General features: G+C 38.6%; 1 protein-coding gene and 1 pseudogene across 2 annotated transcripts in view; one reads left to right on the top strand and one right to left on the bottom strand.

Moving 5' to 3' along the window:
- The window catches only part of PIAS1 (protein inhibitor of activated STAT 1), a 127,239-nt gene that overhangs the window by 12,239 nt on the left and 89,778 nt on the right, over positions 1–25,222 (top strand). Inside the window, exon 1 of one of the 2 annotated variants that reach the window (XM_023764591.1) lies at positions 1,719–1,737. The exons of the other annotated variant lie outside the window; for it this stretch is intronic. The gene's annotated coding sequence lies outside the window, so the exon portion shown is untranslated. Of the gene's footprint in view, positions 1–1,718; positions 1,738–25,222 lie in introns of those variants that run through there. 2 annotated transcript variants of the gene reach the window in all.
- LOC111828361 lies at positions 8,657–8,755 on the bottom strand (annotated as a pseudogene).

Here is a 25,222-nt window from a genome sequence, read left to right on the forward strand (position 1 = left end):
GACATGAGGTGTCTAAGGTGCGCATATGGACAGTTCCGTGGCAGCATATACATGTGCGCCATCATCGCGGGTTCAGAAGGGGAAGAGACTGGGAGTTGTATGTACGGGCTGCGTCCACCCCCGAGCCTAGGTAGTCTAACCATACGCCCGACCTCCCCGCCCTCGCGGGAGTGCGGGGGCCGGGGCAGGGTGTCCGCGCAGGGGGATTGGAAGCGCTCCCCGCGGCCGCTTCCTCTTCCTCCTCCGCCGACCGGGCTCCTGTCAGGCGCTCTCAGACCCCCAGGAACTTGGCTCCGGCCGCCCCGCCCCTCCGGGGCCCCGGCCGCCCCCGCCCCGCTCGCTCTCCCCGGCCGCCCGCCTGTCAGGAGGCTGCCGGGCGCCCCGCTCCCGGCGGCGGGGTCTGGGGCAGGGGCTGGGGTGTGGGGAGCAGCTCCATAAAGTTTCGTACAGCCCGGTCGGCGTCGGGGTTCGCCTGCGGGGCCGCGGGGGAGCCTGCCGGGCGGGACGTTACTCCGATTCGGGGCCGCCGGGGGGAGAAGCCGCCTGTTTGGCAGCGGCGGTGGGAAGCACCTCTCTCTCCTCTTCCTCCGGCCGGTGTGGAGGGCGAGAGGAGCCGGGGGGTGGGGGGGTCTCTGCACACACCATGATGGCGATGCTCTGGCTGACGGAGGTGAACGGTTCGTGTTTAGATCCCCCTGTTGCCTTTTGTTTGTAGGGACATCTCGCTGGCCATGTTGCTCTGAACGACATTCTCCCCGTATCCCTGCTCCAACCCCCAATAAATAGAACGTTCCTCCGTTCCTCTCAACTGCACCGATGACTCTCCCGCCTCGCGCAATGGGATGAAAGGGGGGGGCCCCCCGCACCCCCCGCTTTTTCTCCCACCCCCGTCTCCTTTACCTGATGATGGCTTCTTTGCCCGAGCAGATAGACCACTGCACCGGCAGTTGGGGGAGGGGGATGGGACCCTGAGGATTAGAGGGTGACAAACGGGGCTCCGCTTGAGTAATTGGGGTTCGTGGCGAGCAGTTTTTAACTAAAACGCGTGTCATTTCGAGGCTCCGAAGGCGACATTGCCCTCTCTGTGGACCGAGCCGCTGGTCCTAGCCTGACCCAGAGCCCTGACATCTCTGTCAGCGGAGACTGGCATATGCAGTTGTAAATCTTTGAGGGGCTCCTCTCTTTATAAGTAATAGAGATCATTAAGATTTTTTTTTCTGCGTTATCATGAAACGACAACTTCCAGAGCAGCCAGATACTACTGGGTTAGCCTCTGGAGAGTGTTTCTGCAGAAAGCTTCGCTGAAAGATGGAAAGATCGTTTTTCCCCAATAATTGTGCGATGTTAACATTCCAAAATGTGTATATCCAGGCACTGTCTTTGGGTGTCATTCTTTTTAAATATACTTCTGATTACAAATTAAGAGACAGCAGATATGTAAGGGTTAGTTTCGTTTTTCCCCAGTTTAAAACTATGTGACTGAAAATGAAATGCCTCAGGAATTTGAATATTTGGAGGTAATTAACTCTTGAGCTAAAGAGTACAAAACTTTAGTTCATGTTTTCTATCGTTTTACTCTCAAAATATAGTCACGGTGTGATCTTTGCTTTCTAGTACCTAATTTGTTAGCAGCCCTTTTGAATGCAGCTAATCAGTTCTGTTGAACACGGACCAGAGAGGGAAGCTGAAAAGCTTGTGCTGCTATATTGTCACTCTTGATGCTGTCCAAGGAAACTGGTATGGAAAGCACATGCTGGGAGATTTCCGCCTTTGTTCTTTCTCATTTTAAGAAAGTGCCTTTGGGGATAGATGGATCAGATCCCTAGTGTGAGTCTTGTTAGGTGAAGTTTCTCTTTGCAGAAACGAGCCTGTATCAGATAAACGCAAAAACACTTGGGAGGGGGAAACATTTTTCTAAAATTGGTCTCGTTTTCTTGCTCTCTCCAAAATCTCGTTGAGTTCTTTCAGAGGAGTTGTTTTCTACTTTTATGGTCCTCTTGTACAATTTTTTCAAGTTGTAACTGTTTTGACATACTGGTCTGTCATTGTGTGTGCCCAATACTTTGAGGAGCTGTGATTAATTGCTTAGCGGTGATCGCTGTATTAATCTTCTTAATTCGTGATTGTGGTTATATTTGCTATTATTTTTGGAGGGGGGGAGATGATCTTAGGAATGCCTATCATAGTTATTTTAGAATGCATTTATTTATATAATGTTTTGTGCAGTGATACTCCTTTTGGAAATTGTATTTTCTGATTTTTGGAGGTAAACAGTATTTACTTCTAATAAGGTTGGAAAAGTCAGCGTAAGAATTAAGAAAGACCCAGATTTTTCAAAGTTTTATGTGAAAATACAGTACTTCCAATGGATTTCTATCTGTGAAGCTTTGAGTAAATGCAGTGACTTTTTAATCTTAATTTATAGCCCACATTTCATTTTGCTGTGGATTTGTATTTGATAATTATTTTCTTCGTGGTCCATTTTTGTGAGTCCTTTTAGATTTATAACAAATCTGCAAAGATCAGATGTTAAAAATGGATAGATCTGTATCCCCTATATATTCCGTGCAAGCTGCAACACTTACAGATACTGCCAATAAAAATTGGATTGTGAGTCCTACATATCAAAAAGAGTTCTCTATGCACATTTGTGAAAGGTTTAAGGGGAATACCCATAAATGACATTTGTGAGAATGTAGAGAGTGAGCATTTTATTATCTTTAAGAACATAAAAGCAGGAGGGTGAGATGGCTAGCTGATATTGGAAGTTAATCTGACAGCTTCATATATCCCTTCTTAAAGTACTTTTAAAAAAATTATAAATGTTTTTTGCATGAAAATTCATGTCAAGTTATATTGCCATTTTAGCTCACAGGAGGAACAGTGGTAAGGAAGAAATTCATTATCATTTCAGTGGAGTAAATGGTGGAATTCAATGGGAAGACAAACCATACTTTTAAAACCATATTTTAAAAAGTATAAGCTTGACAGTAAATTCTGTTGTCATATTTTGCCTCTTCATTTTCAAGAGATAGCCACTTAATTTTGATATTTTGTGGTGTAATTTGCCTGCTTTTATTTCAGATAGGAGCAAGTAAATCTGACAATTTATTCATGGATTTGATTTGAATTTCCATAACTTGCTTTTGTCAAGAGCCACATTTAGATGGCTTTTGTTTTAGGTCACCATTTTTATGAACATTACTTAAGAACAATTTATAGAACACTGTAGTTTTTAAGTATTTAATGTAATTGTTTTGAAATACTGCCTTTTCTTCCACAGTTTCCTCCTGGGTGATTGTATTGTATTTCTCTTCAAAGAGTCTCTTGTAATCCCTGTTGATTGCTTAGTGTTTAGTGGTGAGTCCATAGCTGATTAACCTTGGGTTTCTCCTAGTGAACTCCATCAACATGCTGCTCCATGGTTCTTGCTGAGGCTTTTGAGTTCAGTGTAATTCGTACCCTTTTCTGCTGGTAGCTAGGGATAAAAAAACCAAAATGGCTCATGATCGTACGGTGGGAACTGGGAAGAAATATTTAAGTTCCTGAAAAACTGGTGTTTATGATGAGATGTAGCTTTTTTTTTTTTTTTTGAGATGTGGCCTTTAGAAACAAACAAAACCCCTGGTTCATTACTTCATATAATTGGTTGTAGTGTTTTCTGATGTATTCTGCTCTGGCATTAAGCACATTGTGGTTTTTTTTAATGTATGTTTAAACAATCTTATGTAGTGCTTTGCAGGTCATAATGTATCACATTATCTCATTTGATCTTTCCAACAGTTCTTTGAGGTAGGAAAGGCAGGTAATATCTCATTTGATCTTTCCAACAGTTCTTTGAGGTAGGAAAGGCAGGTAATATCTCTCTCTCATCGATAAAGTGAGCCCAGAAAGGGTAAGCGACTAGCCCAAGGTCATACAAATAAAAGTGGCAGGAACTTGAACCTAGGTCTTGTGATTTCAAAATGTTGTACTGTAGACTGCCTTAGATGTGCCATATTAGTCCTGGTGCCTTGCTTACTAAGAGTTCTAGTTATGTTGTGGCTGATACTTTTCCCTATTGCTCTTTGCCCAGGGTATTTTGGGATGTAATTTGGGGGGTTTTTTTGCAAGGAAGATTTTGGAGTTTGTTAGTTGGAATCATAAATATTAATTCTTAGAAATACCATTTTGCTTGGGAATATTTCAGGGAATAGTGAAAAAAGTAGGCAGGAAAATAAACAACATCTGTAATTCCAGCACTTAGAAATATCATGGTCAACATCTGGGTTATCCAGTTATTTTTTCTCTCTGAGCATATGTATTTGTATATTCATCACAAAAAATAACACGCTACTTTTGTTTTGTAATCTGCTGTTTTCATGCCTATCTTTCTATTTTATTCAGGTAGTCTCTTGTCTTTGGACAATTAAATTATTTTCACTTTCTTGCTATTTTAAACAGTGTCTTGACAAATAGCCTGATATAAAAGTTTGCAAATGTTTTATTCTAACTCAATATATTAATATGACAGACCTTTTGGTGCTTTAGGGAGCAGTGCAGATGGTATTTTGAGTAGATGAAGTGGGAGTGAAATAAGTAATTTCTTGTTCATTGTCTATACCTTTATTTTTGTTCCTATAAATTTATTAGATAAGGTTATTAAATGATGGCCGATATTTTATAAAATGTAAGCAAACATTTCTTCTGAATCAGAACATTCAGTAAAGTATGAAATGGATTATGAAATAGTATGTATAACTTATTTCAAGTATGTTTGATTTTGGGAAATTATATCTCAATAATCAGATATTGTAAGATTTTGTGCCTTATTTTTAGATGCTCATCTGTTTTTAAGTGGCATTTTAAAAAGCATTGCTGAACATTAATCTAGAGAAAGTGGAAATGAGAATTTGCCTTACTCACATTTTTAATCTCAGAGAAGTATGCTATAGTGTTAGATTGGTAGGTACCATTATTTCTAGGAGGTACCTACTTTGGAGAAAGGTTATATAGGCAATGAAAACATTTTTCTGTTTTAAGAAGGAACCTTTATGGGTTAAATCAATTAATAAATGTATATATGAATTAAGATTATTTGTGTAACATTTGAAAAATACAGCACTGTAGAAGGAACAGTTGGTGAAATTAAGGGTGTGAAATTGAACATACTCTAAATTTGATGTCAAATTTGGTCCCCACCTAAACCTAAATTTATGTAACAAATTTTATCATTAGGATTTTAAAAAAATAGGTGATAAATGTAAAAGTACTTAATTTTCCTTTACTGTCTATAATAATAAAAGCGTAATATGCTAATTAGACCAGACAGCTGAATGACCTTCCAGACAAAGCAAGGGCTGGGCCGAGCCCCTTGCCGGAATTTCATACATCAGGCCTCTAGTCTATAATAATAGAGTAATATGCTAATTAGACCGGGCAGCTGAACAACCTTTCAGACGTCATTCTGGATGGCCTTCCTGATGAAGCCGAGACGGTTAGGGGCTAATCAGGCAGGCAGGCAGAGTGGTTAGGGGCGATCAGGCAGGCGAGCAGTTAAGAGCCAGTGGTCCTGGATGTCGAGAGGGTGCAGGCCGGCTGAGGGAACCCCCCTCCTGTGTACAAATTTCGTGCACTGTGCCTCTAGTTAATTTTATAGTAGGACTAATTGCCATGCACTTTTTGCTACTCTTGCTACAAAATGTTACTGTACTTCCCTTTCCATGTTAAAAATTATGGAATTCCCATTGTTTTTTATTTCCCTCTACTCTTGGTTTCAATGATATCACATGAAAAGATAGCTCCCCTAATCCCTTCTCCCCTTAGAATTTTCTGGTAAACTTCATTCTTTGCCATGCACTTCTAAAATTCATCAAAATTAAGAAACCACCTTTTTTCCTTCTTAACCTTAGAACAAGCAAACAAACAAAAAAACACTTTGAACATTAATTAGTAAATATGAAATATCACTAACACAGGACTGTTAACAAATGTTCTTATTTTTAAAAAACTTCATCTCTTTAAAAAAAAAAAATTAAAACTTCATCTCTTTCTTACCCTTCCTGTTATTCTCCACTTTCAGTTCCCCCCTTGCCAGGTTAATTTTCCCAAAACAGTCCTTTCATCCTGTCACTTCAGTGGCTTTCCATCAAAAACAGGATTAAAGTCTTAGCTCTCATTTTGGTATTAAAGATTTTCTATAGGCTGACCCCAGTCTACTTTGTATGTTTTGTCTCCCCCACTATATAGCAAAGTCCTTAACTTAAAGCCAGAGATGTTAGTTTGCTTCTTTTTGTTGAACAGTATTCTGTTTTCTATACTGTTCCATTCTCACCCATCTGTTACCCCCTTCCCTGTGGACACAGTAGGTGCTTAAGATATATTTGTCAAATGAACAAATTATATTCAAGATTTTTGTTAGTGAGAGGGCTAATGCACATGTTCATTTGTCAGTCTAAATTGTAAATGTTCTGAGATAGGGTTATATATCTTCATGCTTTTTTTATGGCTGCTTCTTAGATGAACTTGCATAACATTAAATCCACAATACTTTATGAAAGACTATTTTAGATTTATTTATATATCTTTACCTTATATAAATAATAAATGAATATATTATTTCTCATGGTAGTGACATAGCAGTAAATGGCGTTAATTTTTTAAAATATATTTTTATTGATTTCAGAGAGTAAGGATGAGAGAGAGAGAGAGAGAGAGAGAGACATCAATGATGAGAAAGAATCATTGATTGGGTGCCTCCTGCATGTCCCCTACTGGGGATCGAGCCCGCAACCCTGAATCAGACTGTGACCTCCTGGTTCATAGGTCGATGCCCAATAGTGCACTGAGTCACACTCACTGGGCAAATAGTGTGGGTTTTTTTTTTTTAATCCTTACCTGAGGATATCTTTCCATTGATTTTTAGAGAGAGTGGAAGAGAGAGGGAAAGACAGAGAGATATCGATGTGAGAGAAACACAATTGGTTGCCTTCTGCATGTGCCCTGATCAGGGCCCAAGCCCGAGAGGAGCTTGCAACCGAGGTACGTGCCCTTGACTGCAGTCGAATTCAGGACCTTTTGGTCCACAGGCTGACACTCCTCTGTCCACTGAGTCAAACTGGCTAGGGCCAAATGGTTTTTTTGTTTTGTTTTGTTTTTCTAGGCTATAGGGTTTATTTGAGGGTAACTTTAAGTGGATGTGGCCCTTTGGATTGACTTTTTTGTTGCATCACTTTTTTTTTATTTCTTTATTGATTAAGGTATTACATATGTGTGCTTATCTCCCCATTGCCCCCTCAACCCTCTCCCCCCAACTCCGCTCATGCCCTCACCTCCCTGGTGTCTGCGTCCATTGGTTGTGCTTATATGCATGTGTACAAGTCCTTTTGTTGATCTCCCCCCCCCCCAATGGGTTTTAATATATTTACAAGTTGTGCAACCATCATCACAATAAATTTTAGAATATTTTTTAACTCCCAAATAAATCATGCACCCTTCAGCTATCACTTCTATTTCCCACAACTCAACTCACCTTCAGACAGCTATTACATTCTGTCTCTGTAGATTTACCTAATTCAGAAAGTTCTTATAAATGGAATCATCCTCCTATATAATAAAAGTCTAATATGCAAATAGACCAAATGGTGGAACAACCGAACAACCAGTTGCTATGATGTGTGCTGACCATCAGAGGGCATGTGCAGAACATGGCGGGTGTCGGCCGCGGTGGGATGGTGGAGCAGTTGAGCGGGGAGCACCAGACCAAGGCAGGGCACCTGTCGCTGTCATCGGGGCGAGCCTCTGGTGGTTACTGAAAATTCTTTACTCCCCCATGCCACGGTCCCGCCCGGAGCTTGCACCTGCTGCTGGTGCCAGCCCTGCTCACACCCACTGCCAGTGCCAGAGCCGCCGCTCACACCACTGCCAGCGCTGCCGCTTGCACCCACTGCTGGCACCCAGTGCCGGTCCCGATTGCTTGGTGCCATCAGTGGTTGTGAGCGGCTGTCGGCCTTGATTGCCCCTGAGGCTTCCACACCTTCCCCTGCTCTTGAGGGGCGATTGGGGCAGCAGCTGCCGCTCGCACCCGCTGACAGAGCTGGCCCTGCTCGCATCTGCTGCTAGTGTTGGCCTCAGTCGCTCTGCGCTGTCAGAGGGTGTGAGCAGGGCTGGCGCTGTCGGCACGTGGGAGCGGTGGCGGCGGGAGCGGGGCTGCCAGCAGACGGGACTGGGGGCCGTGGCGGTAGGGGCCGGGCGGGGGTGTGGAGAATAGGCTGAGACCCGCCCCTGTGCCCACTGCAGCCTCATGGCCCACAGTTCCTTTTAAGGTGCACAAATTTGTGCACTGAGCCCCTAGTGTGATATATAGTCTTTTGTGTCTGGGATATTCATTTTTCTTTGTGGGCACTTAATTATGTATATCTGTATAATATTTATAACTTACTGTGTGTGTATATGTCTAGATCCATGACAAACTAAGTGCATAGAAGGAACTCAGTATTTATTAAATGAGTGTACTTGAACATAAACATTTTCTGAAAACATAAACGGGATCATACTATATATAGCTTTTTTTCACTTACTAACATACTGAAGATCTTTCCATTACATCTCCCAAATGAGATGGTCTTATTCCTTTTTTTAAAAATCAGAAATATATTTATTATTGATAGTGAATGAAGAATATATGGAACGCTTCACGAATTTGTGTGTCATCCTTGTGCAGGGGCCATGCTAATCTCTGTACCATTCCAATTTTATGTGCTGTCGAAGGGAGCACTGGTCTTTTTCTTTTCAAATATGTTTTTATTGATTTTTTAGAGAAGGGAAGGGAGAGGGATAGAGAGAAACATCAATCGGCTGCCTCCTGCACACCCCCTATTGCAGCGGTTCTCAACCTGTGGGTCACGACCCCTTTGGGGGTTGAACGACCCTTTCACAGGAGTCGCCTAAGACCATCGGAAAACACATGTATAATTACGTATTGTTTTTGTGATTAATCACTATGCTTTAATTATGTTCAATTTGTAACAATGAAAATACATCCTGCATATCAGATATTTATATTACGATTCATAACAGTAGCAAAATTACAGTTATGAAGTAGCAACGAAAATAATTTTATGGTTGGGGGTCACCACAACATGAGGAACTGTATTAAAGGGTCGCGGCATTAGGAAGGTTGAGAACCACTGCCCTATTGGGTATCGAGCCTGCAATCCAGGCATGTGCCCTGATCAGGAATTGAACCGGTGACCTCTTGGTTCATGGGCTGATGCTCAACCATTGAGCCATATGGCCAAGCTAGAGAGCACTGGTCTTACTCCTTACAACAGTGTAAATATTTCATGTGTATGTTTATAAAGGTTTACTTCTTGAACTTAACAATGTATGTCTAAAACTTGTTTTGATGGTTTGTTATACCAATTAAAAAAATAGTTGCTGCATTTAATGTAACCTCTATACTCTTAATACTGGAGTTTCACTTAAAAATAGAAATGAAAACTGTTACAGGTAAGGGTTGTTTGGTTTGAGGAGAGATGGAATGTAGGCTCTTTATGGGGTTCTGGCAGGACACAGCCAAATAAGTTCATTTTGTATTTGGGTTTCTCAATGTGAGCATGCCTGTTTTAGCTTCATGGCATAGTGCTTAAAATAGAATTTAACATACTATCTTGTGCTTTGGTGAATTTTAAGACTTTTTTATATAGTCATGTAGGCCTAATTTTTAAAAAAAATCTGGAAGATTTCAAGATGAATAATTTTTTCATTTTAAAAATAATTATTCTGGTCTATGGGCTTCTGTAAGTTACCCATGAAAGCAAATGTAAGAAGGCACCTAGCTCAGGGCCTAGCTTATGATAGGTACTTGGTAATTATTTGTTACTTACTTGAGATGTATTTATTATACTATTATTCATTGTATGTTTGAGTGTCTCTCCAAGTATATGTGTGTATTTATTTAAACATTTTTGTTTGAGGGAATATTTATTAAAACATTACCTTTTTAAAAATATATATATTTTTATTGATTTCAGAGAGGGAGGGAGATCGAGCCCATAACCTGTGCAGGGAATAGAACTGTGACCTCCTGGTTCATGGGTCGGTGCTCAATTATTGAGCCACGCGGGTCAGGCAAACATCTTTTTTTAACCATACAAGTAATGTATCAGCTATTACAGTGGTTCTCAAAGTCTATTTTCTAGTCCCCTGGTGGTTCTCCAGACTCTTTCTGGGAGTCCTTTAGGTCAAAACTATTTTTCTAATATAATAAAGCATTATTTACTATATTGACATTTGCAAACTCAACAGTGGGTAAAATTGCTGGTGTCTTAGCAGGAATTAAGGCAGTGGCACTAAACTGTACAAGTTTAGTATATCACCTTGCACTTGGAATTAAAATGTAAATGCCAGTTACATTTTAATTTCTTAATGAACCAATAACACTAATTTTATTATGTCTCAATACTTGATTACACTTTAGAAAATATTTTTTGTGATGAAATGGAAAGTACTTGTAAAACACTTTTACTAAATACCAAATCTTATGGTTAACTCAAGGAAAAGAAGCTGTGCAATTGTAGGAGTTGCATGCTGAACTAGCTGCTTAAAAAAAAAAAAGTTATTGATTTCAGAGAGGAAGGGAGAGGGAGAGAGAGATAGAAACATCATTGATGAGAGAGAATCATTGATTGGCTGCCTCCTGCATGATGGGGATGGAGCCTGCAACCTAGCATGTGCTGTGACCGGGAATGGAACTGTAACCTCCTGGTTCATAGGTTGACACTCAACCACTGAGCCATGCCAGCTGGGCTGAACTAGCTGCTTTTTTAATGGAATACCATTTTTACTTGACATGACTGTATATATGAAGCTTAATAAAAGAAAGTTCTTATTGCCTTTTTTTTTTCTGGTCATTGACTTTATTTATTTAGTTATTATTATTGAGAAGAATTGTCATATGAGTGTTAAAATAATCAGAACTGCCACAGCTTAGAGGAACCTAAAGAGACATGACAACTAAATGCAATGTGACATCTTGGATGGGATCTTAGAACAGAAAAATAAAAATGGAAATATGAATAAAGTAGACTTTAATAATAATGTATCAATATTGGTTCATGTTAATGTAAAATGTTAATTGGGGAAATTGGGCGTGGAGTATGTGGGAACTCTCAATGTCTGTAAATCTAAAACAGTTAAAAAAAAAAAAAGAAAAAGGATCTGCTCCAGAGTCAAATATGCTGGGTACATCATTGCTTAAGATAACCAAAATCTCATATATTTTTTTTCTTTAATTCTCTTTATAGACTGGTTGTAGGAACAGGTTGTCTGCCCGCCGCCTGGGGCCACTATGTGGACAAGGCTGGGCTATTTACAGGCCTGTTGTGAGAGCTGTACTGTGGCGCCTCCCGAGGAAACCTCGGTTTTGAAATCTGCCTGCCAACCCTAGGGTCTTGTACAGTCCATTCTAGGGACTCTGTTTTCCTGTTTTTCTTGTAGTTACCCCTTATTCCCTCCTCTAGGTCATCAGCCTTTGAGTTATGACTTATCTTACTGTTTCCTGAATTTCTTTCCTCTAGTCTAGCTGTTAACAAAATATGGTTTGTGGACCCCTGTTGATCCACAAGACTATCCTAAAGGATCTTTCAAAAACAATTTTCATAATAATACCAAGATGTTATTATCAATTTCCCCTAGATTGACATTTGTACTGATGGTGCAAAAGCAATGAGGGATAAGCTGCCTCGCACATTAGCATGAGTTAATAAGGCAGTGGCACCAATTGTACTTACTGGTAGTCATTGGTTCTTTACCACTATGCACTCTCAGTTAAAAAAATCCAGGATCACGTAGAATATCTTCCATGAAGCAATAAAAGTGTTAATTTCATTAAATCTTGACCCTTGAATACATGTCTTTTTGATACTGTGCTTAATGATGAAATGTAAAGTATGAGTAAAGCATTTCTATTAAATACTGAAAAACAATGGTTGTCTCGAGGAGAAGCATTTGTGCAATTGTTTTGAGTTGCAAACTGAATTCCCTGTTTTATTTTTCTGAAACACCATTGTTACTTGAAAGAACTCAAAACTGACAGAGTGTAGTTATTTAGACTTTGGTACTCAGCAGACATTTTCTCAAAACTAGAGTGAGCTTGTGTCCCTGCAAGAAAAACAACCGGCCCTAACCGGTTTGGCTCAGTGGATAGAGTGTCAGCCTGCGGACTGAAAGGTCCCAGGTTGGATTCTGGTCAAGGGCATGTACCTTGGTTGCGGGCACATCCCCAGTAGGGAGTGTGCAGGAGGCAGCTGATCGATGTTTCTCTCTCATCGATGTTTCTAACTCTCTATCTCTCTCCCTTCCTCTCTGTAAAAAATCAATAAAATATATATTTTTTAAAAAAGGAAAAAAAAAAAAACAACCGACTATATTTGTTGCTACTATGAGTTTGACAGCTTCCCAGTACTAGGCCTTTTTTTTTTTTTAAATATAAAATCAATGGTGGTAGTAATGAATGTGATATAGTGAAGTTGTGTTGAAAAGTGTTAACATTTTAAAGGATCATGTAATTCAGTGAACCAGTATTTTCTAAATAACCAGTGCACGGTGTCAAAAATTACGCATGGGCTAAAAAAAGCCATTGGAAATGGAAGATAGACCTATGGATTTCAATATATCAGAGTAGGAAATGTTCATAGAGTTTCAGATTCCATATTGCTATTGCAACAGCCTTTAAGAAACTCCCACTTGTTGAGTTTTAGTGAAGGTTCAAAGAATAGCCACAGTTATTCTTTGTAGGAGGCTGAGTTTTTTTCATTCAGTATTTCAATCAAAATCTAATGCCGCCCTACCAGTGTGACTCAGTGGTTGAGTGTCGACCTATGAATAAGGAGGTCATGGTTTGATTCCCAGTCAGGCTCCATCCCCAGTGGGGACGTGCAGGAGGCAGCCTATCAATGATTCTCTCTTATCATTGATGTTTCTATTTCTCCCTCTCCCTCCCTCTCTGAAATCAGTAAAAATATAAAATAAATAAATAAAGATAAGTTTTAAAAAATCTAATGCAGCAGATTGACTGCAAAAGTGGATATGAGAATCAGACATTAAAGAGATTTGCAAAAATATAAAACAGTGACAGCCTTCCTGCAATTTTTGTTGTTGTTTTGGAATATAGTTTTTTTAAAGTTAGTATGTGATGTGTGTTAACAAGTAATGAGATCATTATTATTTTTAAATGATAGTGAACATTTAAATTTTTTTCAATTTTAATTTCTGTCACAGCAAATCTAAATTTAACCGTTTTTTGTTCAAAACTAGAAGAGTCCAGAGAGCAAAACCTTTGATAACCTGAACACTTTTTTTTTGTAACCCTCATCTGAGGATATTTTTTCCATTGATTTTTAGAGAGAGTAGAAGGGAGGGGGAGAGACACAGGGAGAGGAACATTGATGTGAGTGAGACACTTTGATTGGTTGCCTCCTGCACACATCCAGACCGGGGCCAAGGATCGAACCTGCAACCCAGGTATGTGCCCTCGACCGGAACTGAACCTGAGACCATTCAGTCTGCAGGCGGATGCTCTAACCACTGAGCAACCGGTTAGGGCTGAGCACTTTTTTAAATATAAGATTCACAGTACAGGTACAGGAGTCTGTGGTTTATTTATTTACTTTAATTTGAGAGAGAGAGAGAGAGAGAGAGAGACAGAAAACGAACACATCCATGATGTGAGAGAAACATCACCCATCAGTTGCCTCCTGCATGTGCTCAACCAGGGATGGAAACTGACCAGAGATCAAACCTGAACCCACAACCTAGGTCTGTGCCCTGATGAGGAATGGACCCCAGCCCCCACCTTCTGGTCTGTGGGACAATGCTCCAACCGAGGCACAAGTCAGGACCAGGAGTCAGTAGTTTGAAATGGGAATATCGCTTTTACCTTCTCACCCATGGTATTTCTTATAATTTAAAAGAAAAAACAGTTTACTTATAGATGATAGCGATCCATTTACAAGGCAAGTTTGCTAAGCAGAAGGAGCTTAATTGTATCTTGTATCTCTAGTAAAAATGCTAAACAGTAATGGCTTGCATTGAAGAATGAGCTCCAAATACTTTAAATTAATAATGGTGTGGGAGTTGTATAACTTTTTATTTTGTCAAGGTTATGTCTCAATCTTTGATTGCCCTACTCCCCCCTTACCCCCCATAGTAGGAGATAGAAATAGTTTGGGTAAATAAAAAATCCATACAGGTGTGTTCCATAACCTAATTTTAGCCAATAATTTCTTCAGATTTTATTAGCTCTTACCAAATATTTTAAGATGATGGATTTGTATTCAGCCTATTTTTTATTGTTGTTTTTTCAGCCTATTTTGTTTTCTTCCTTTCCCTCTTGTGGGATTAACATGGGACATACAGATTATGAACCTAGAGATTATAAAACTCTGAATGCTTTTTAGTTTCTTTCTACCTTTCTTTAGATTTGTTTGAAAAACTTCAACTTCCGTATTTCTTTAAAAAAAGTGTACATATATACTTTTTAAATATATATGTATATATATACTTTATTTTAAATTGATTTTTTTACAGAGAGGAATATTTTTATTGATTTCCGAGAGGGGGGGGGGAGAGGGGGAGAGAGAGAGAGAGAGAGAGAGAGAGAGAGAGAGAGAGAGAGAGAAACATCAATGATGAGAGAGAATCATTGATTAGCTGCCTCCTGTACACCCCCTACTGGGATCGAGCCTGCAACCTGGGCATGTGCCCTTGACCAGAATTGAACCCGGTACCCTTTAATACACTGGCCAATGCTATATCCACTGAGCCAAACCAGCTAGGGCAGGGCAGCTTCTGTATTTTTTAAGCATCTTTCCTCAGAGTATTAAAGTAAGACGGGAAAAGAAGGATTTTTATTGCAAAAGTTATTCTAAAATGTGATTTCAAAATAAAGTAGCTTTTTAAGCATGAAAGATATATTTTTAAAGTATGGTATCTAATAGAATCATAATTAGGAAAAAGAACATGAATTTTAGGATTGCCATTAAGTTTTACTCCTGAATTTAGATAGTAATCCCAGGTATAATTCAGACTAAGGATAAATAGTGAAAATTAACAACCCTTAATTTCAGACTGTTTTTAAAAAGTTACTTCTTGGTATATGTGGCAACTATTTTAAAAAGTTATTCCAGCCGAAACCGGTTTGGCTCAGTGGATAGAGCGTCGGCCTTCGGACTGAAAGGTCCCAGGTTCGATTCTGGTCAAGGGCATGTACCTGGGTTGCGGGCACATCCCCAGTAGGAGATGTGCAGGAGGCAGCTGGTCGATGTTCTCATCGATGATGTTTCTAACTCTCTATCTCTCTCTCCCTTCCTCTCTGTAAAAAATCAATAAAAAAATATATTAAAAAAAAAGTTATTCCAAGTGTTAACCCTGCTATGCCTAATAGAAAGGATATTAGAGAAGCAGCATTTGCATGTAAACAAAATGTGCTTATAAGCATTGGATAGTTTGTACTGTTGAGTAGGTTCAACTTTGCTACTTGTAAGTTGGTTGATAATTGTTTAGGACATATTTACTTGTAGGTAAACACATCATACTCCACTGAGTTATTAGTTTTCTGGAATCTGCTAATCTAATAGGTGATTCTACTGATTGTGGAGCATGATACGGAACATTTTGTTTTGCAAGTAGATTTCAATTTTATTTGTAGCTTTAGTAAAAGTGCTCCTTTTTTTGTTGTTCAACCATCTGTCATCTTTTTTTAAAAATAAATATTTCATTGATTTTTTTTTTACAGAGAGGAAGGGAGAGGGATAGAGAGTTAGAAACATTGATGAGAGAGAAACATTGATCAGCTGCCTCCTGCACACCCCCTATTGGGGATGTGCCCGCAACCAAGGTACATGCCCTTGACCAGAATCGAACCTGGGACCCTTCAGTCCGCAGGCCGACGCTCTATCCACTGAGCCAAACTGCTTAGGGCAACCATCTGTCATCTTAACTGCATAATCCACTTGAGGAAATGGGTTCTGAAGGTGATGGTATGTTTGAGGCAGCGGTCGCCAACCAGTGGTCCGCGGAGTCCAAAAGGTTGGCGACCGCTGGTTTCGGGGGCAGGGTGATGATGCTGTGAATGCTATTGAATCTAAAGGGTTTGTCCTCCATCCAAGATAATTCTACAAATAAAGTTAACCAAGGAAAAACATGATATTGATGTGAAATGCAAATAGTTAAATTTAAACTCTTATTATTAGCTGTGGTATTTGAAGAAGTGAATTAGGGTATTTGAAGAAGTAAATAATTACCTTGTTAATATGAAAATAATTTCATTTGATTTAAAAATTAATTTAATTTTTAATATTTTCCTTTTTATAGTTTTAGGTCATTAAAAACTAGGTATTGAATAGAACCTTTTTTACCTTATGGTTAGGCCTTTTCATAGTACTTATTTATTTAGTAAATATTTGAGTGTATGCTGTGTGCCTGGTACTACACTAGACATCAGTGTATAAAGATAATTATAAAACATAATTCTGACAGGAAGAAATTCAGTCTGGTAGACAGATTAGACATAATCTATCATAATTACCTGCTTCAGAGCAATAATAATGTGTGTAGTTGATAAGTACTTTTTGCTTATCTTTGTATCTACATTTTTGAATTATATTTTTAAAAGTTAACTTTCTCCTCAGCCTTCACATATGAATGGTTTAGGTTGATGGGAAGAAATTAATCACCATATTTTAATCTTTTGAAAAACTTATATAAAGTCTTTTGTTCTAGATTCCTGTATCTCTCCTGTCCAGCTACCTGCCCCCTCATACCCTTCATGCTCCATGATTTTTAAAAAGTATCACTCATTTTTTGGTTAGTTATTTTGCCAAGCTAAATTAAAATAACCCAAATCTATTAGGAGCAAAAGGAGTTTAAATAAAGTTAACATTGAACTTCAGTAATTATCTTACTCAAAGTTAGGCTAACTATTCAGTTTTTAAAAAATATATTCTTAATTGATTTCAGAGAGTAAGGTAGAGGGAGAGAGAGAGAGAAACATTAATGATGAAAGGGAACATCCATCGGCTGCCTCTTGCACTCTCCACACTGGGGACCCAGCCTGCAACCTGGCACTTTTCCCTGACCAGAACCGAACTTCGACCTCCTGGTCCATAGGTTGATGCTCAACCAGTGAGTCAATGCCTGCTGGGCTAATTGTTCAATTTTTGATAGATTTTACTTTTTAGAAAAATTTTTCTAAAGGCTAGTTTTATCTCTTGAATGAAACTCTAGATAATTTGAAGTATGGTATAATTTTTAACAGTTAGACATTTTCTCTTTACTCTTTTTTTTTTTTTTTTTGATAACAAACTAAAGATGATGTCCACATTGTACAGGGTATAGAGTGTCACTTCAGTTATTGAATCTTTACCTGTGACCTGTCTGGGAGTTTCAGGATCTTTATTCCTGGTGTGCTCAAACTTCATGATGACATACTTTGGTGTAGGTATTTTTCAGTCATTGTGCTAAGGTACTTGGCCCAGTGTGGAGACACCTCCTTTATTTCTAGGAAATGTTTCTATATTAATCTGTTAGTGATTTTCTTCGTTTTATCTTGTTAGAGGACTGGATCTCTGCCTTTACTTTTTCTTTTTTAATTAGTCGGTTATTGTCTTGCTTGTTTTTGCAAATTAATTTTTCTTTCTTTACTGTCTTTGTTTCTTTTTAGAGAGGGAATATGGTAGATGTCTGTATGATCAGTTTGTATTTTAACTGTGTGCATATTGTAAACTCTCTGTGAAGCTCATAATACAAACTTTAAATACTATATTAAACATTCTTAAATATCTGCCAATATTGAAATAAGATTTATATTGCACCATTTTGGCTCTCTGAGTAGCACCATGGTGGTTGGCAGAACAAGCTCCTTACCAAAGGGAGACAAGAAGAAAGTGGTTGGTTGATCCATTTTCTAAGAAAGACTGTAGTGATGTGAATGCACCAGCAATGTTCAATAAAAGAAATATTGGAAAAATTAGTCATGAGAACTCAAGAAACCAAATTGCATCTGAGGGTCTCAAGGGTTTTGTTTTTGAAGTGAGCCTAGCTCAGTGGTTCTCAACCTTCCTAATGCCGCGACCCTTTAATACAGTTCCTCATTTGTGGTGACCCCCAACCATAAAATTATTTTCGTTGCTACTTCATAACTAATTTTGCTACTGTAATGAATCATAATGTAAATATCTGATATGCAGGATGTATTTTCATTGTTACAAATTGAACATAATTAAAGCATAATGATTAATCACAAAAACAATATGTAATTACATATGTGTTTTCCGATGGTCTTAGGCGACCCCTGTGAAAGGGTCATTCGACCCCCAAAGGGGTCGCGACCCACAGGTTGAGAACTGCTGTAATAGAGGGTGTAGTAAATGATAAGTAAATGATGAACTAGAAAAAAATGTTTAACAGTACTAAATATAAAGTTCTACTTTTAAATTTTAAAAAATTATATTCAAGAATGAGGTTTATCTTAATAGCAGTTCATGTGGAAAAAAAAAAGTAAAGGTTTTAGTTAACTACAAGTATTTTATGAACAACAGTATGATGTTGCTACTCCCATTCCTTGCTGAAACATACTGCATCCTTTGCCTTGCCCAAGTAAAGCAAACCAATCAGCCTAAAATGTGAATGCCTTGTTAGGTTACGTAGGTAGAGATACTGTGTTCATAATAGGGGAGTAATACTGCTGCTGTATTCAAGATTAGTCAGACCACTATCTGGATGACTTAATTCACTCTGAGTAGGATGGACCTTCCCATGGACTGCAGAATGCTCAGAGAACAATGATTATGGTGGAAGGGGGTCTAGAAACCAGGTCAATTGAAGGATCAGAGTCCTCTTAACACATTTTAAAAATAGCCTCTGTGGTACACAAACAGGATAACCTTTTAGAATCATTGCGTGAAAGTTAGAGGAAATTTTGATTCACAGACTTCAGTAATATAGGCTACTATAAAATTAGGTTGTGAACTCTTAGAAGTGTTTCAGCAGGGGCTGAGAGACCATCAATTAAGGAGGTTACAGATGGAGAGTTGGGCAAGATTTCTAAAGTTCTGTTTTATATTATGATCCTACCATTCCCTAAAGACATCAAATTATCTAATTATAATTTTAAAATTATCTAATAGTGTTTGTCATTGTCAGTACTCTGCAGCATTGCATGCACTTTGGCATCTGACTTGAGTCTAGCTCTGTAACCTTGAGTAGGTTACACCTGTTACTCTGAAATAGTTCTCTTGATACTTTCCCTCTAGGGCAGTGGTTCTCAACCTTCCTAATGCTGCTACCCTTTTATACAGTTCCTCATGTTGTGGTGACCCCCAATTTTATTGTTAACAAATTGAACATATTAAAGCATAGTGATTAATCACAAAAACAATATGTAATTATATATGTGTTTTCCGATGGTCTTAGGCGACCCCTATGAAAGGGTGTTCGACCCCAAAGGGGTCGAGACCCACAGGTTGAGAACCGCTGCTCTAGGGCTTTCCTTGAAGGCTTTGATTTAAAGACTTTGTTTAGCTATAGCAGGGGTGGGAAACGTCCGGCCCTTACATGGCCCATGAAATCATTTGATTTGGCCCTGCCAAGGCATTAGAGATGAGTTAAATAAATGTTGGACCAAATATAAAATACTAGTGGCCCAGTGCATGAATTTGCACATTGAAAGGAAATTAATTAGAAGAATATTTTAATATGACTATTCGCCCTTTCTCTATAATAGAAATGTCAACCAAATTCACGATCGACAATGACAGATCAAAACACACGTGTGCGATTGACACCAGCAAGAGCTTTGAATGTATCGTGCATGCACAAGTCAACTTAGCCTTTTATAGATAGACCTGCTTTCTGATTTAGCTAAATTTTTTACTGCCCAGTGAAGCACCCCACCTTCTCTTTCAGGTAATTGTCAGCAACACAGCAAAAAATATCAACACAAAGCAGATTATTATTGTAGATAATGCAGGGAGAACAAAGGGTAAAAAATTTAACTGCAGCAGTGTTTGACTATATTCTGCACAGTGAGAAAACCTGAAGTCATTTTCAAGTCCACCATTTCTTACTTCTTTTCAGTCGGGTCAAGTTTCTAAACTTTCTAAATTTCCGTTTTCCGGCTAATGAAAAGAAAATAGGATTCCATTGAATCTTCTATCTACCTTCTCCAGGACTTCTGTGAGGATCAAATGAGATGAGGCACAGGAAACGCTTCATAGGCACTTGGTTACAGTGTAAAGTGTTTTCACCTGGCTAAAGTGTTCCTGGGCTGAAGAAACTGCAAGGAGGCTAGTCATTGCTACTTGACATCATTACTCAGACGGAGGGAAGGACACTTAGCATATTAGCCTTTTATAAATATGGAATTAGTGCACCAGTGGGGTCCCTCGGCCTGGCCTGTGGGATTGGGCCAAAACCGGCTCTCCAACATCCACTGAGGGGTTCCGGATTGTAAGAGGGTGCAGGTCAGATCGAGGGTCCCCACTGGTGCACGATCGGGGCCGGGGAGGGACGTGGGAGGGCTCCAGTGCATGTCTGGCCCGTCTTGCTCAGTCCTGATCAGTTGGACCCCAGCAGCAATCTAACCTACTGGTCGACTGGTGGTCAGTGCACGTCATAGCTACTGGTCAACCGGTTGACTATCTGACCCCTGGTGGTCAGTGCACATCATAGTGAGCAGTTGAGTGGCCTTAACATATCATTTGTATATTACGCTTTGATTGGTTGACCGGACGACCAGACACTTAGCATGTTAGGCTTTTATTATATAGGATTATATAGGACTAGAGGCCTGAAATTCGTGCACGGGTAGGGTCTCTAGGCCTGGCCGGCAATCAGGGCCAGTTGGGGCCTTCTGGCTGCCGGCTGTGGCCTTCCTTCCCCCGGCTGCCAGCAGCCAGCTGAGGCCTTCCTTCCTTCATTCTGCACCGCCCCCTGGTGGTCAGCACATGTCATAGTGAACGGTCGAATTCCTGGTCTGTCAATCTCCCAAGGGGACAGTTTGCATATTAGCCTTTTATTATATAGGATAGCAGGCTGATTTTTAAGTTGATAATTTTGAATGGCCTGAGAATGATGTTATAAATATACAAATGGCCTTTGCCAGAAAAAAGATTACCCACCCTGAGCATAGAATGCATTTTCTCTCTCACTTTTTGTTTTGTTAATATTTGTCTCTTCCTCCTTTTGGGCTTCTTTCACATAGAATATCCTATTTCTTTAATTGCTTCTTGTCTTGTTGACACTTTAATTGTAAATACAGTGTTTTGTCTGTTTTTGATTGGGGCAGTTTGGGAAAGAATACTCAATTTTATAATTTGATGGACGTAAAATTTATTAAAGCCCTACTTATTATTTTTTAATTCTAGATTTTATTTGAAAAGTGATTCAGTTTTTCTATCCAAATGTCAGTTGTTGCTTTTTTAATACATAGAATGGAAATAATAGTGATCTCTCTTGGGTTCTTGTGAGGTTTAAATAAGATAATCATTACTATGTAATTGGCATAGTGTAAGCATTTAATATATGTTAGGTTTATCATTATTTTTGCTTTATTACCCCAAGTAAATGATGCTTAAAATTTTTATTGAAAACATTGTTAATTTAGAAAGATTCCACTGTCTATTTGGATTCTTTGTATTTCTTTAATTATGGAAGAGTAGAAGAATGAGAAGAAAGAGTTCATTTAATAGTTATAGCATTATAGAATTTTGAAATTTTAAGGAACTTGAGAACCTCTAGTTAATTTCTCATTTTGTGAAGTGAGAAAACAGACCTTGAAAGATTGTGATTTAGTCAATTAGCTGAAGACTAGCATATCTGTATGTGTGTTCATTGTTTATTCCTATATTCCTTCTTTCTGTGTACTCATTTAGGACCTGTGCATTGATCCAAAAATCATTTATTGAACATCTGTTTGCAGAGCAGCTTTTAACTGAAATAAAAGTCATATTTTTCTCCCTCTGAGCAATATGGTTGGCAGTGTGTTAGACTCTAAATTAAAAAAACTATTTAAACTTTGTTTTTTATTAGGAAAAATATTTCATTAAAATTTTAAAATGTTCTTGGGTTATTTTTAGTGTTTAAGTTATCCAGAAGGAGCTTTTTGAAGGGATATATCTATGTTTCATGAGATGGGGCAGTACATAAATAGGAATGATTAAATTACCATATCAATGGAATGTTAGGTTTATACTTTGCTTGAAGGAGAATGGTATCTGCATATTTTGTCATCATGTGGAAGTTAAATGCCACCAGTATGATGGAATAGACCAGGAACAGAGGAGAATGATCAGCTAGAGGAGTAGGAACTATAGGTCGTATTTCAGTCATCTTATATTGGGAAAAAAGAAGATAAATTGGGTGGAACAAGATTATGGAGATGTAACCAACTTGATTTGCTGCTTTAGTAGAGACTGTCTAACTAGGTTTTCTGGTTGAACTCGGTATTGTTGACAAATTGCTAATCTAACAGCTGCTTATTAACTATTTCCAATGGAGAAGATTAAGAATGATCCACAAGTCAGGTCAGTTTCATTGGATGAAGAATCTGACTTTGAAAATACTGAATTAAATATTTTTCATGTACTGTAGTACAGGCTTTACTGTATGCAATTTTAGCATTTTTTATTTCTTTGCTTTTGTAGGTAGAAAGTAAAAGTATAAATGAGATATTATGACATTGTTAAATGCCTATTTTGTCTATCTTTGGAATTCATTTTGGTTTACAATTGGTTATAAATTGATACCAGATAAAGATTCAGAATATAGAGTCTGCTTTATGACTAATTTTTTAAACCACGGCCGTGGGGTGTGTGAATGAGAGTAATTATGTTGTTCTACAGGAAGTACCTAATTCTTATTCACAATTTCAATATGACCTTTAATAATGTAAGGTCATAGCTAATGAAACAATAAAACTGACACTTTCCATTTAATTGTAAAAGCACTTTGTCTACTAATACTTGTTAATATTGCTTGAATATTGACTTGTATTAGTCTTTCTCAGTATGTTTCCTGACTCTTAATTGGAATAGCATTCTCTCATACGTGTGTATAAGTACTTGTGTGTGTGTGTGTGTGTGTGTGTGTGTTGGTAAAATTTTATGTTTCTGCAGAGGAGATTATATGAAATGTCTTACTGAATTATAAGCACCTCCCCCTCCTCTCTTCCCATTCACCTACTCTGTCTTGAGAACATTGGAAGCCAACCTTATAGTGCCAAAGAAGGAGATTGGAGGATTCCTTTCTGTCAAAAGTGATCAGACAAAAGGAATCCTCAAAATAGCCAGGTTCCTGCCCAATTATTTAAGAATGAAGTACCCTGGTCTGCTCACTCACACAGATCTTCTAATCATCTTTCAGTGTCATACTATTAGGTATAATTGTAAATCCAAGGATTCTCTCATTTTATTTTAATGATTTTTTAAAAATATATTTTTATTGATTTGCGAGAGGAAGGGCAAGAGAGAGACAGAAACATCAATGATGAGAGAGAATCACTGGTTGGCCTCTCCTGCACATCCCCTACTGGGGATTGAGCCTGCAACTCCCGTATGTGCCCTGACCTGACAGAGAATCAAACCGTGACCTCCTAATTCATAGGTTGATGCTCAACCACTGAGCCACACCAGCCGGGTGATTCTCTCTCATTTGAGGGAAAATGGCAGCATGAAAGGTAGAGACTAAAGCAAATAGCAAAAAAGAACTCAGGTTACAGAGACAGTGCAGAGAGCAGAAGAAAACAACAACAATGGCAAATTTATATCCTCAGAACAGAAGATACTACATTCATAGAAAATAATAAGATGTAGGGAAAATTAAAAAGAAATTTGCAGCAAACAGAAAAGCTTATGGAAGTTAAACATTTAATAGAAGAGTTAGAAGATAAAGTTGAGATCTTTCAGAAAATAGAGCTAAAAGACAAGAGATATAAAATGTTAGGGAAAAAATAGAGTGAAAAAAAAAGTAGAGACTCAATCTAGGAAGGCCATTATCTAAATACAGAGAGCTCCCGAGTTAGGATGGTTGAATTTAGGATTTTTTGACTTTACGATGGTGCTAAAGGCATATACATTGATCTTTTTTCAGGTTAGCAATATGCGGTTAAGGTACGTTCTCAATCCTGGGCAACTGCAGTGAGCTACAGCTCCCAGTCAGGCCTGCCATCACCAGGGTAAACAATCAAATCCTCTTCTGTGTACTGTGTTGTCATTTTTTTTTTTTTGATATTGTATTCTGAGCATGTTTAAGGTAGATTTGGCTAAGCTATGATGTTCGGTAGGTTAGGTGTATTGAATGCACGTAAAATATTTTCAGTTTATGATGGGTTTATCAGGAGGTAAGTCAAGAAACATTATAATAGGGAGAGGAGAAAGAGGATAGAAAAAAAGTCTAAGGAAGATAAGAAAACTTGCCAGAACTAAAAAACACATCTCTAAAGTTAAAAGACTCAGCAATTGTCACTTCAAACAATTGAAAAACAAGAAAACCCAACCCAACCACAAACCACATGACACATTGTAAAATGTCAGAGCATATAAAGCGAACTTCTATAAGCTTCCTGAGAGGGATATACAGGTGACCATAAAGTTATCAGAATGATGGTGTGCTAGGCTTCTTAACAGCAATACTGGAAGCCAGGGGACATTGAAGAAAGGCCTTCAAAATTCAGATAGAACATGTTTTCCTGTCTAGAATTCTATACTAAGTCAATTTTGGTTATTAAATATGGGTAAGTGAAGATATTTTTAGACAATGTAAGAAATAAAAAAAATGGAGAATGGGTTATGGGAAGTACAAAGGGTAGAAATACCCTACTAAAAAGAGAAAACCAACAAAGAAGTGAGATTAAGGAAATAGCATCCACTATGGAAGAGAGACAAGGGAATTACCAGGATAAGTTAAATCCTGGTATGACCATAATTGTGTACAGGCCTAGAGAGCACGTAGTCCAAATTGGAGCCTGATGGAGAGGTACAGGATACATACATACACGTACACACACACACACACACACACACACACACACACTTGTATTGATTTCAGAGAGGAAAGGAGAAAAGAGAAAGAGAGAAAGAAACATCAATGATGAGAGAGAATCATTGATCAGCTGCCTCCTGCACACCCCCACTGGGGATCAAGTCTGCAACCCTGGCATGTGCCCTGTCTGGGAATTGAATTGTGA

Source organism: Myotis lucifugus, unplaced genomic scaffold (genome assembly GCF_000147115.1).
Source record: "Myotis lucifugus unplaced genomic scaffold, Myoluc2.0 scaffold_338, whole genome shotgun sequence".
Classification (NCBI taxonomy): Eukaryota; Metazoa; Chordata; class Mammalia; order Chiroptera; family Vespertilionidae; genus Myotis; species Myotis lucifugus.